A 13,731-nucleotide genomic window follows, 5' to 3' on the forward strand; every position below is an offset into this window, starting at 1 on the left:
GCACACGGATTCATGTGCACACAGCAGGGGCTCCTGGCAGTCCACAGCCCCAGACTCCTCTCAAACTACTAGAATTGAGGGCCAGTAGTTACACAAAGTAATCGCTGCTGCTGGAACACTGTGAGAGGGAGAGGTGAAACTCAGTGTTTCTTCCTCCAGGGTAATTCTTCCCTTTATTACCAGCTAATTTCACAGCGAGAAGCCATTGCAATTTAAAATCCTCTATCTCTGTATTAACCTCTGTTCTCTTGTGAGTTTTTTTCCACCACTGCAATTGAAACCCACAGTTGCTCTGTCACCGTTAGCAAGCAGCATGCTGAACACTAGAAAGCCAGCCTTGTGGAAATAATGCTACACCAGACACTACTAAAAGCAGAGGCTGGGCCCATCTCGCTCAGCTCTCCCTGCAGGAGTCCAATGGTCTTTCCAGGCTGCTTGTAAAAGATGGCAAACCAGGGCAGCTTAGCCCACACAAGGGGATGTTTAAAAGAGATGTAATGAATGACCCATCAGAATTGCTCTTCTTGCTCTGAGAGTTGATGGCTGGACTGAGTCCACAGCCAATTTTAAGACAGCTCAAGCTGCATGAGGTGAACACCATCCAAAGTGATCACATTTGAAAAATACATTGACCCAAGTGCTGGCACATGTGAAAAATTTCTGCCCTGTAGTATCTGCAAAAGACCCACACCAGGTAAAACCAAGCACACCCCACAACCCCACAAACCTGCTTCTCAGCTCTTGCTGAACATCAGGCATCTTTCAAAGAAGAAGATGCAAATTTGGCAGCCCACCAACTTCAGAGATTAATTCTGTTTTTAATTAAAAGGAGTGTTTTCAGACTGAAATGGTCTTTGCAATTTCCCTGTTGCACTGGAAAGAGATGAGAGGTGAGGAACCTCCCTAACTACTGTTGCTACCAAGCTCTGCTTTAAAATCAATACAGGGACTTGGTCTTTAAACCTAGCAGAAATTTTAGAAATATCCAAGTTCATATGAAGAAGTGTCAGCAGTAGCACTAACCACCATCACCTCCAAATTATTTTAAATAATTTCTTACTTTTTCTTTACTGTAATTATATGACCCTTCCTTTGCAATAATTGTATGTCATACTATGGAAGGACTTCTGGTTAAGCGATCACCTTCAGTAGCTAAAGGTAAGATTAAAAAGCCCTGCATTTAACATTAATGATGAGTAAAACAATGCATCTATTATCTACAGGTATTAGTTTCTTCATACGCAATTATTGTCCACAAAGATGCCTCAGGAAGGCTTCCAGAAAAATGCTGGGCAGTGCTGGGAAGGGGTTAATCATCTTTCACAAGTCACTAAGCAACAGGATTCTGCTCTTACAGCTTGTTTTGCCAGCCGGAGCTGTGGCAATGATGCAACCTTTCTGCATCTTACCCAGAGAGTTTTTGGAAAACTTGTCTGCAAGAACAGCACACCTCTAGGCTGCTCACAGGCTTAAATTTAGCTCCTGATAGCTGTTAGTTTTCAAATTGCTTTGGTGCATTTGATTTTCTGTTCTAAAACATACACTGTATTCTAGTATGACTTAAATGGTGGAAAGGAAGACTAACTAAAATGCAGCTATGGAACTGAAAGCAAAAAAAGAAGCCCCAAGTGCTGAAGTTCAGAAGGCAGGTTCAGACTTCAGGGATGGTTCTTTCTCCCTCCCAGCAGTGAAGAAAAGTCCCAGGGAGGGGGTACAGACAGCTCCAGGTGGCTGCACTGGAGATACAACCCAAATGACACCAAGTCTGCATCAGTCACCAGGAATACTGAGGGCTGGTGACTCAGAAATCAATCTCTGTTATTTGTGCTAACCTGACCATACATATCTCCTAAGTATTTTTATCAGGAAAGAAGGATGCATCTTATAATGAGCAAAGCCAAACAACAGGGATTTAAATATGTATGAGCTCCATACATTACCAGTTAACTTCCAGGACTTGCGACTGCAAAGACTTTGGGAGCAGTTAATTTTGCACATGAAAGTCTGAATCATTTAGGACAGAGCACACAGAAATCAAGCACGAGTGTCAATCCACTTAGTTTCAACCAATCTCCATGAAACCACACAAATAATATTTGTCTTGCCAGCATTTTCTAGCAAAAACTACTGATCAGATTTTATGGAGCCAGGTTTTGCCTTATTTTCCCCTGATTTCTTAGCTGTCTCACATAATGAGCCTACTTCTGGTGATAGTCTGGTCTGCATGGATATTACAGGAGGGACATGGCAACTTGCTGGGATAAACAGAGGTCTCAGGCCAAGCTCCTGGTTGCTGCCACTCTCAGCTAAAGATGAGCAGAAGGCTAGACACAAACACCAGGAGTACAGGCCTAGGAAGGCAGCTCTGCTGTGGATCTGACCCTTGTTTGGTCACTTTGAATGCTCACTAGGTCTTAACAAAGTCTGAATAAATTGTTCTGGAATAACAGGTGGGTTGGTGGGTGCTGCCAAGTAGCGGGAGGGGCTCAACAGCTCTTAGGACTAGGATCACTTTTACTTGAGAGCAGAAAGATATCTCCCAACCAGAGAAGAGCAGCCAACCATGCAGGGTGGAGGTGTTCCAGATGGCTGTTCCCTCCTGCACAGATGCACCAGCACAAAGACATGTCAGCTACAGCTGGGCACAGCCAGTAGCCCTCAGGCATGGCCCTGGCTTGGCTGGGCACTTGGGCTTGGTGCTTGACATACAAGATTGTTAGTACCTAAAGTCTGAGTTCTGCTCTGGAAACAAGGCCAAGCTATAAAACAGAATTTCAGCTCTAGCTCAGGTCTAAACCCTTTTAAAGCACCAACAACCTAGCAACAACCTACCTGGCAAAGAAAACCTATAGATTTTTAAGCCAGGCTTTCAAACACTCTTGTTAAATCTTTATCAACACTATTCATGTTGTTTTTGAGGGGCATAAACCCTCATGTCTTTAAGTGCCTCCTTTCACATCAGAAGTTAGATAAACCAACAAGTGCCCAGGAATCCATTCAGACTTTTTCAAGTAGCTTTAGCAAGAACAATGGTCAGTGACTCAGTGCCCAAGGAGAGGAAATGAGTCACAAAGCAGCATCTCTTATAACTGAGCTGGAATGTCCTACAATGAAGCCAAGACCTCCCAAAACCCAACTGATCGAATTATATTTCTGCTGTATTATCTGAAAAGAGCTAATGAGATAAAGCTGGGGGGGAGCTTTGAATGCCACCCTTGGAAAGTAGGGCTCCTCACACACTGCCAGGACTACTCTTCCACACAGGGGTCAATAGCCTTGCATCAGTGCTGCTGCCACCCACTTTCTTAAAACTAGAAAACAGAGCCTCAGGAGGTCATATGGTCCTCCAACTCCCTGCACAATATTGGTTCAATTAATTAATTAATTAATAGAATCGAAATTATTTATTTGGGAGCAGAAAAAGCACACAGGCATCCGGAAAAACACAGGAAATCTCAAATAATGCTTTCTTCATAAAGCGTGTAGGTCACTGCCCCCCAGCCTCCCCAGCAAGCATGTTGTAACACAGACAAGAATTTAGGGCACAATTATTCTGTGTATTCTGAAAAAAAAACACAAAAAAAACCTAAACCAAAACACAAACAAATAAAACCCCCCAAAACAAGTAACAAGAAAATTCTGAAAACCAAAAAACAAGCAGAACTGACAACAGCATGCATTTACTTGGGAAGAGTAAGTTAGTCTTTCTGTGTCCAATAAATCCACCTGCACTCCTTCTGGCCTCATTACCTGAGCATCACAGTCCATCTCCTGTTTTAGCATACAAATCAGATCTGGTTTAGTTCACATTTCCAAAGAACACAATAAAAACTCTTTCTGCTGGGGAAGATGGCTCAGAATATATCAAGCTCTGCTTTTGCATTCCTTCCAGTCTTCTTCCACTTAAAACCTTCCCCCCAGGAGGGACTGGGATAACCTGTCACCTGCCAGCTTAGCTTAGTTTAAAGGATGGCTATTGAAGATAATGAAAACTAATAACTGAAAACATTGGGGTTATTTTGTTTTGTTTTTCCCCAGAAGCTCTGAGTTCTCCTAACCTTGTAGTTTGCTGCTATACTTATAAATCCACATATAGCTGCACTTGGTATTTATGTATAGTCAGGCTCCATTTAGCCAGGGAAATGCCACTACATGGAAGGAAGCCATCTGTTCCAATACCATTAGGTTGACCTTGTTTTCCAGCAGGCTGGAATCTAAAACAAAGGCATGTCTTGGTCTTTCTGAGGAGATAAAGTCCCCCACTCTAGGCAAGCAGAACAGCTTAATGGGGACCCTCAGCATCCCTGCTGCAGCGCAGGGAAGGACGGTGCCCACGACAGGCAGGATCAGGCTGATGGAGCAGGGAGTGCAACAGGTATTTCCATCTTTGTGAACATCGCCTTGAGCTGTCATCAGTTCTAAGGATTCCTTGCTGGCCACTTCTGAGAAGCAAGGAGTAGTTAATAACTGCTCCAAAGTCAGAACTACTCTTCTGCCTTTGGCAGAACAGCTTCAAGCTGATGCACAGGGAGTCATCTCATCTGTTATTGACACGGGACACACACAAAAAAAACCTAAACCAAAACACAAACAAATAAAACCCCCCAAAACAAGTAACAAGAAAATTCTGAAAACCAAAAAACAAGCAGAACTGACAACAGCATGCATTTACTTGGGAAGAGTAAGTTAGTCTTTCTGTGTCCAATAAATCCACCTGCACTCCTTCTGGCCTCATTACCTGAGCATCACAGTCCATCTCCTGTTTTAGCATACAAATCAGATCTGGTTTAGTTCACATTTCCAAAGAACACAATAAAAACTCTTTCTGCTGGGGAAGATGGCTCAGAATATATCAAGCTCTGCTTTTGCATTCCTTCCAGTCTTCTTCCACTTAAAACCTTCCCCCCAGGAGGGACTGGGATAACCTGTCACCTGCCAGCTTAGCTTAGTTTAAAGGATGGCTATTGAAGATAATGAAAACTAATAACTGAAAACATTGGGGTTATTTTGTTTTGTTTTTCCCCAGAAGCTCTGAGTTCTCCTAACCTTGTAGTTTGCTGCTATACTTATAAATCCACATATAGCTGCACTTGGTATTTATGTATAGTCAGGCTCCATTTAGCCAGGGAAATGCCACTACATGGAAGGAAGCCATCTGTTCCAATACCATTAGGTTGACCTTGTTTTCCAGCAGGCTGGAATCTAAAACAAAGGCATGTCTTGGTCTTTCTGAGGAGATAAAGTCCCCCACTCTAGGCAAGCAGAACAGCTTAATGGGGACCCTCAGCATCCCTGCTGCAGCGCAGGGAAGGACGGTGCCCACGACAGGCAGGATCAGGCTGATGGAGCAGGGAGTGCAACAGGTATTTCCATCTTTGTGAACATCGCCTTGAGCTGTCATCAGTTCTAAGGATTCCTTGCTGGCCACTTCTGAGAAGCAAGGAGTAGTTAATAACTGCTCCAAAGTCAGAACTACTCTTCTGCCTTTGGCAGAACAGCTTCAAGCTGATGCACAGGGAGTCATCTCATCTGTTATTGACACGGGACACAGAGCCCTTCCTAAATCACGTGGTGTTGGATCAAAGATGGAAGCTGGAACAGAAACTTACTCCTGACATTAGAAGAACACAAACCTATCCCTCAGGCAAGGGAAAACAGGCATCTCTTTAAAGGTCTGAGTTAAATTTAACTTTAGAAACTATTGTTTTTCCGATAAAAGAAACAAAGCACAAAAATATCACCATCCAATCTCTGAGTGCTCTGTCAATAATTAATAATGACACACCTAATGCAGAAGGCTCTGGCAGGACAAGACTCCTTAATGCTTTGCCTTCTGCGTCAGACACTGACCGCAGCCCTGGGGAGCCAGCAGGTTCGGGCAGCCTAGATGAGCTCCCTGAGCTTAGAGCAAGAGGCTGGAAGCAAGGGAAGAAATCCAGTCACTTGACCAGTGACCAGTTGTGCTTTTTCCTGCCCAACCACACTGTGATTGCTAACAATCACCAAGGCAGACAAACAGGGAATAGGGCTGATACCCCTGGCTGCTGGTCTGAGACCACCTTCTATGTCAAAACCCACAGGACAACTTGTGGTTACTGTTGACAAAGGCCAGTGAAAGGCTCCAGAGCCCACCATTTAATTGCAGATGGTTTTGGTCCCTTGTGTTCATCTTTCTTCAATTGTTATTTTTCCAGACAAACTCACACTTTTTTTTGCTGGGTACAGAGAGCAAGAGATATAGCAGCTGGTTGAACCAGTTATTTTTTTAAAAAAAACAACTATATTTGCTTTGAAATAAGGAGCAAAAAATGTGACTGGACAATGGAGAAAATTTCCAAACTTGTTTTTAAACCTACCAGCCTTTGCCATGGAAAATGCCTCCAGCCATAGAAATGTCACCAGCTGCCTTCATCCACATAGCAAGGCCTCCAGGAGAGGGAGATCAGAGGTTCCGAGGTGCTCAGAGCTTCTTGCAGACTTAGGCTTTGGTGTCCCAAAAGATTTCTTGTTGCTGATTGTTTCTCAGTTTTGTAACACACCTCACATGGCTAATTTCTCTGGGTGGCCTTTAATAACCTTTTTAGGCTTTATTGCTTTCTTGCATCCACATCTTCCCGGAAATCCACTTCTTTTTTAATATAGTTGACTACACAATACCTCTGATTTCTCAGGCAACAATAACTCCTCTGTAGGACCTTTATTTAATGAGCAACTGGGAGAAAAAGCATCTTTTTTAGAATCAACATTTGACATGATGCCTCAGAAACAGCGCTCTTATGTTTAACTCCTTTCCCCCTTTTCATTTTGTTTTATTCTCATACTTTGTAAGTTCTGCTTGATTTCCTTTACTTTCAACATTTCTCAACTTTCCAAGAGCAGCTTTGCTCTGAGAGATGACCTTCATTATTATTGTATGCCATACAAAATGTGCTCCATCCATCAGTGACATGATTTGCTTTGCTGTACCATTTCCACTGCTAGTATAAATAACCACCCTAAACTGTGATGTTCAAACTGGGCTCTGTCCCACATCCCAGACTAAGTGGCTTATGGTGCCAAAGAGGTAAAGCTGGGTATTCCTAAAATGTCATTAATTTCTTAGAATAAAAACTTTTGATATTTCAGTTCTTCATGCCTTTAAAATTAATAGGAACGGGAACATAGGAATCTCAAAGGCTCAGAAGGCAAAAGTCAAATAAGAAGAGCTTCAGGAAGGATGTGCCACAGGACCAGTTACAAATCAGCCATCCTTGGGCATCCTTCTTCTCAGGCTGTGATTCTATGGGGGAACACTTAGTTCATGATCTCTGATGGCTGGGACAGGGTATACAGAACCTCTCACTGTCAACATCTGTAAATCAATCTCTACCACTGCCAAAATCAATGCAAACTCCACTTCCTTCTGATCACACCTTCCATGGGTTTTCAAGGAAAACACTACTCACAACAGCATGGCAATGATCTGGAAAATTTTATACAAACCACCCAAAATTTCTTCAGTGCTTCTGTTCTGTCATGTGACAACCAAACTTTTCCCTCCCGTGTCCCCCGGTAGATACCAGGTCAGCCCTGTGAAAAGCATTACTGGCTTCCTCATCCTGCTTTCCCATTTCAGTCCCAGTTTGTTCCCAGCCTCTTTGTAGCTGGTCTCCTGTGCTGCGTGATGACCCATGTACACCTGCCATCTGCCATTTACTTTACTCTCATTTACAGCACACAAACTGTAACAACCCCAAACTCACCACACTGACACATGAGCTGTCCTGGTCCCAGCATCTACTGCTTCTAAGGCTCATCTCTGGTCCTCTTGGGAAAGACCCAGTCCAGCCTTTCTCTGAACTCCTCAGCAGGGACCTCCTGCTTTCTCCACCAATGCTAGTTCCTACAGGTCTGCAGACAAACTTTTTCAACATTCCTCTGGCCTTCATTTATCTCTACTTCTGTTGCTCTTCAGAAGACCTACAGCTCAGCTGCTTATTTGGCCCACCCTCCCCATCCTTCTGGCTCTGGTGTACCAGCTCAGGGCAGTCAGCCTGTTGCTGGCATCCCAGATTTCAGCCCATTCCAATGAAACCCCCTTCTAAATCTATAAGATTTCACATACAATCCCTGATAGACCTTCACTGCCCCTCCAAAATATCTGAATAGCCACCCCACTCTCCAGCCCCACCAGGAGGCACGTACCTGCTCAGGGAGTGAGGCCAGCTCTTCTGAGAGGGTGGGCACTGGCCATGGTATCTGCAGACTGAGAAGTGGGCTCTGGAAATCATCCCATTAAAAGAAATGGCAAATCATCCACTCTGTGTTCCTTGGTGATGTTATCTGGTTTCATCCATCAACAGATTTTTCAATCTGTCAAGACAAGTGCAGCCCATTAAATAAGTGGATTTTACTGTGGTAAGAAGCTCTAGAATTTGGGGCTCCTGTGCATATGGAGAAGCTGATATGATCAGTTCAACTTTTCTAATAATCTATTCAAGAAGGTAAATCATAGTAAATTGGCCCTAATGCTGAAAGAAGAAAAATATATTCAATTTTCAACAACTTATTTTAACGTTTGCTCTTTCAATTGTTGCAGCTAATTAGGTTCTGCCTAGTCATCGTGGGGTATCATAAATCCATGAAAACAATGTCCAAAGACAGAAAGGTTCTTCAGACTCAAATTGTTTCATAGTGTGGGCTTTTTTTCTCATTATTCCTCTGTCAGCCAGAATAACAACTTCCTACTCACATCATACATGTAATTAAAGCAAACGTTTATAAGCAAACCCACTCCACTAACAATCCCAGCACTCCAGCTGTGTAGGTGAAGCTAAATCTAACACTGTGTCAAATCCAAGTGACGTGGTCCTGTTCAGAGACAGCTTCAGCTGACCACTTAGGAGATGGGAGCAAACCTTCCCATCTTACCCTACCTCTCGGTGAAAGGCAGGAGCCCTTGTCTAAGTCTTAAACAACCCAGAAAAGGAAGAGTTGATCAGATTCATATTCACCATATAGAAATTTATCCAGTTTGGACCATGGCTGAAAGAACAGTCCTGCTTATCCAAAGCAGAATCTAATTAACTCTCTGATCATCGTGTGTTGGCAGCTGAAGTTTAAAGCTTATCACAAGAAGAATGAGTGTAATGTATCTTGCCAAGATACTGGTTCAGGATTAACTCAAAATGAGGGAGTCATCCTCAGAACGTGTTTAGGAGCAAGAGAACCATCAGTGAACAAAACCTGAACAACTCTTCTTCCTTTGAGAATACATGGCTTCAGTCTATGAGTTATGCCAGATCTTCAGCCTTCCACGAAAATCCATGTTTTGCCCTACCAAGGGCATTAATTTCTTTCCCCAAGAACTCTCCTAGCAAACACAGGTGTGGATGAAATGGTTACAGAAAGTGAGCTGTAGCTGCTGATCAGAGCTGGATTACATCAGCTTTGCATGAAATTGTTAAATCATGTATATGCTTGACTGTCACCGATGACTGTCCAAAAGCTATTTACAGTGCTACCAATAAGCTGGTGAGATCATTGTCCTCCTCCCTCACTTCCCAATACCTGGATTCTAGCAGATCCAGGTACATCAACTGCGTCTTTGTAATGAAAACCAAAATTTAATTATTCACAAGCACTCCCCTTGAGCTTTCTCTGGGCTTTTTGTGAATGATTAACAGAGCAGCTGCTCCAGACAGCACTCTCAATCCCTGCTTGCTGGCCTGTTAAAAGCAGTGACTCATCAGCACATGACGTCAAACCCTCCTCTCCTCTGAAATGGCAGGAAGGAGGTTTCATTAAAAAGATAAAAAAAGGTATCAACATAACAGCCTGAACTTCCTCCCAAACACAGGGGGTTTGGTCAGGGGTCATTGCCACTGCTGCTGCTGCCTGAAGACTCACACCTTGCGTACGCACCCACAGCTCCTTCAAAGGGCAAACTTTGCTGTTGAATACTAAAAACATAAAACATACTTCCTCAGGCAAGCTGATTTATTAGATACATACTCAAAAATCAAAACCAAACCCCAGCATTTGGCCTTTTAGCAAACGCTGCTTGAGTACCCCAGAGGAGCACTTCCCTCTCGGCAGAGCTCAGCCAGGCAGCGGGCACCGTCCCGGCTCCCCCACGCTCACAGCGAGGTGGGAGCACCTTCACAAGGTGTTTGCACAACTGAAAGTAGCTGTTAAGCAGTCCTTGAAACTGCCCAAATAATACTTCTCAGTAACACTCGATAAGGGTGCTCAAACTGATGTGCAGAGAAGGACCAACAAGCCCAGTGCTGCTGAATTCCAGGGCCCCTCCTTGCCTTGCCAAGGTTGCGCTAAGGTTGTGCAGACATGAAAGAAGTCCTACCAGGCATGAACACAGGCATGATTCCCTGTCTTTGTGAAGGAACCTGGGCACAGTGCCATGAAAGCCAGAAGCAGAAGTCATCATCTAGAAAGGGGCTGTTTCTCTGTAGTAAAAAATTTAGGTTTCTACTCCAGATGGCAAGTCTTTCTGCTACATGGCCAATGGCATTTTACCCAGCAAATATGGAAAGCAAAGGAGAGGGAAACTAGCAGGGTAATTTGAGATTTAGCTCTTACATGGGATTAATTACTAGCATCGGCCATATTTATTTTCTCTGCTAGATTTAGGCCACAAAGCCAAGACTCAGCCCTGGCTGAGCCCGGCTCCATCCAGCAGCAGCACATCCCAGATTGCAGCAGCTCGCTCTGCCAAGGGCCAGGGCAGGGAACAGTGGCCACAGGGAGGGAGGGCAGCACTGCTTCCAGCCCGCGGCTCCTGACTGCCTGCAGTGCAGAGCTGGGAGCAGAAATCCTCCTTAGCTCAATCTCATCACAAAAGGCAGGCACTTAGGGAGTAAACTGGAGGTTTGGAAAGAGCATGGCAATGTGGGGACCACCTGCACACATGGGGTTTGTGCCACAGCTGGAAAATACTGCTGGAGTAGGGCTGCACTCCCACCTGCACTCCTTCCTGCCTTCCTGGGGCAGGACACGGGCACGAGATGAAAGCCCATGGGTGACTGAAAGAACTGACCAAACATATCTAACATAAAAGGTGTTGGGTACTCAATCAGTGCAAGAAAAACAGTGTTGCACACAGGCATCGAGTTGCCACAACAAAAGCCTCTGCCCAACACACTTTTCTATCAGAAAACAAATAAATCAACATAATCTTTGTGTCCCTTTGCAGAGATGAGTTTACTCTCTGACCTTTCAGCTCTGTGAGCATTCTTAGCCTTGACTTGGTTTGATGCCTTGTTTTGCTGTGGGTCTCTGTCTATCTGTGGGCCATGCCATCACTTGTCTTCTCACACAGACTTCTCACATACAGATGGAAAGTTCACAGCAAAAATGGCCCCTGGGTGTCTGAGTTAACTCTGGACAACAGAGCACTCCAAAATGTGAATAAAAATACTCCCATTCTAGAATAAATTAGCAATGAAGTGCTAATGGACTTGAATTTTGCACATACCTCATAATCTCAAGTTTAGTACTTGAATTAAACATTTCCATTGGGAAGAGCACCTACCTGCCTCCTGACTCGGTGGCACTGAGGCACTACGGAAGCATCGCTGTGTTGCAAGATTCATCTGAGCCAGACTGAGCACTGCAATTACTTAAGAAGGAGAACCAGGGAATACAATACCAGAAATGTAGGCATTCTTCAAACAAGGCTTCCCAAAAGACTTCACTTTCTTGACAGAAAGAAAAAAGAAGAGAGAAAGGAAAAGAGACGGAAAGATCGGGGAAGTGAGACAGACTCTGTGAGTAGAGAAAGGAAGGGATGGGAGATGAAGGGGTGTTTATGCAAGAGCAGGCAGCAGGGAAAGGAAAGGAAGAAAAAGAAGGCAGGAGAAAACAGAAGTTGTAAAAAAATGGTAATGAGAGTATGGGGAGCTGGGGGGAAGCCGACACAGAAATGGAAAGCAGAAGAAGTTGAAGGCTGTGGATAGTACTGCTGCAATAAACTTCTCCAAATGGCATGGACACTGCTCCTGAAAGGACCTCCTTCTGATTCCTTCCTCTAACAAAAGCCCTCCCGCCCCCCATAGGGTGGCTGATCCTGTCTTTTCCCTGCTTCCCACTCCAGCAGGGATGCTGGAAGCAGCAGAGGCTGCTGTCACTCCTGCCGCCAGCGGGCACCCAGGACTTACCTACTGCTCCTGGCAGCCATCCTGGAGGAGGAGAGCTCCTGCTTCCAAGCTGTGCAAAGGAGATGCTGCATGCTTGAACCCTGGAGGAGCTCCATCCTTCTGGCTGGGATCACCTTGGAGCAGAAAGGGAGCAGTCAGCACTTCCACTCCTGTTTACTTGTGCCGCACCATTACTGCTTGGCCTCACAGAGACACAGCCTTCTGCACCTATAGGAAGGAATTGATTTAAAAAAATTACAAAACCCCTCAACAACTCCTTATTTGCCATCACTACCTTCTTATAAGTGAATGTGGTCCTTGTGCCTTTATTAAGGAACAGAAGGAAAACCAAGGCTCTCATCCCTCTCTAAGCACTCCTTTGCTTTTCTGTTAGTTTTTCCTTTGATACTTCAGTAATCTGCAAATATTTGGGGTCTCAGATTTCTCACATTCTTTAGAGAACTGGATGCTCCAAGTTGGCCTTAATATTTTGGGCAACCTTATTAGCACAGGATGCAAAGGCTGCTCTGCTTATTAGCAGGACAAGTCGACCGACAGCAAACCTTGTGTCTCCCAGCCTGCTTCTTCCACCCCAGTGGCTGGGAGCATTGTCTGGGCACTTCTTTCCAAAGCAGGAACAACCTGAGCACCACAGTCTGAGAGATCAGCTGTCTACACATGCTCTTAGCCCTTCCCATACAGGGAAATGCTAAAAAATTTAGTATAAGCATTTGAAGTTGATGTATTTTTTTAAACCTGAGTCCTACATGGAACATGGCCATGTCTTACCAAATTGCATGTCTGAGCTCCAGTGCTCACTGCTGTTGCAAAAGTAAGTTAGACCTGAAGATTTTGCCCTTCCCAGCTCACCTGGGCCCCCTTGCCTGCAGAAAAAGCACAGTAATGCCATGGCAGCTCCTCACCCTCCCCTCCACTGCCCTTGCCCACTGGGACAGCTGTGCCCACATCAGCAGGGCTGAAGCACATCACTGCCAGCCCTGGTCCGGCTGCCTGCACTGCAGAGACACCACGCAAGGCAGGAGTCATCCCTTTGGTAACACCTCACCGGGCTGTTTGCCCTGGTTTCAGGACACTCCCACTCTGTGTGCCAGGCTCCCCCTGCAGCAGAGCCCTGCCTGGCAGAGGGGAGCTTTTCAGCTCTTCCTGGGTGGAAAATGATGTGCAGAAACCTCCCACCTGCAGCCATCACCTGCTAGTATTTAAATGAACTTCATTTCTCATGTATTTTTTGTTATAGCATGGCTCCAGAGTTGTAATAGTGAAGAGAACTCCCCTTTTCTACATTTGAAAAGGAACAGCTGTTAGTGCTGAGCCAGCAAGGGTGCCTTTGAACTTCCAAAATACAAGTGGCTGCATTAAAGCAGTCTGAGCTTTCTTACATGCTTGTAATAGAGGACGCTCAAAAGTACTTTACTGAGTTCAGTTCTCATGGAGAGTTGTGTTCTTTTTTTTAATCAGTTGGAGTGTAAGAAAATAGGAAGAAGATAAAGGAACTGTGCTTCTGCTTTTCATCAATTCTGTTATTTAAATTTTCTGACCAGATACCAATAAGCCACAACTGAATATGGTTCATGCA

The sequence above is a fragment of the Chaetura pelagica genome, unplaced genomic scaffold (assembly GCF_000747805.2).
Source record: "Chaetura pelagica isolate M959 unplaced genomic scaffold, ChaPel_1.0 scaffold207, whole genome shotgun sequence".
In the NCBI taxonomy this organism is placed as follows: Eukaryota; Metazoa; Chordata; class Aves; order Apodiformes; family Apodidae; genus Chaetura; species Chaetura pelagica.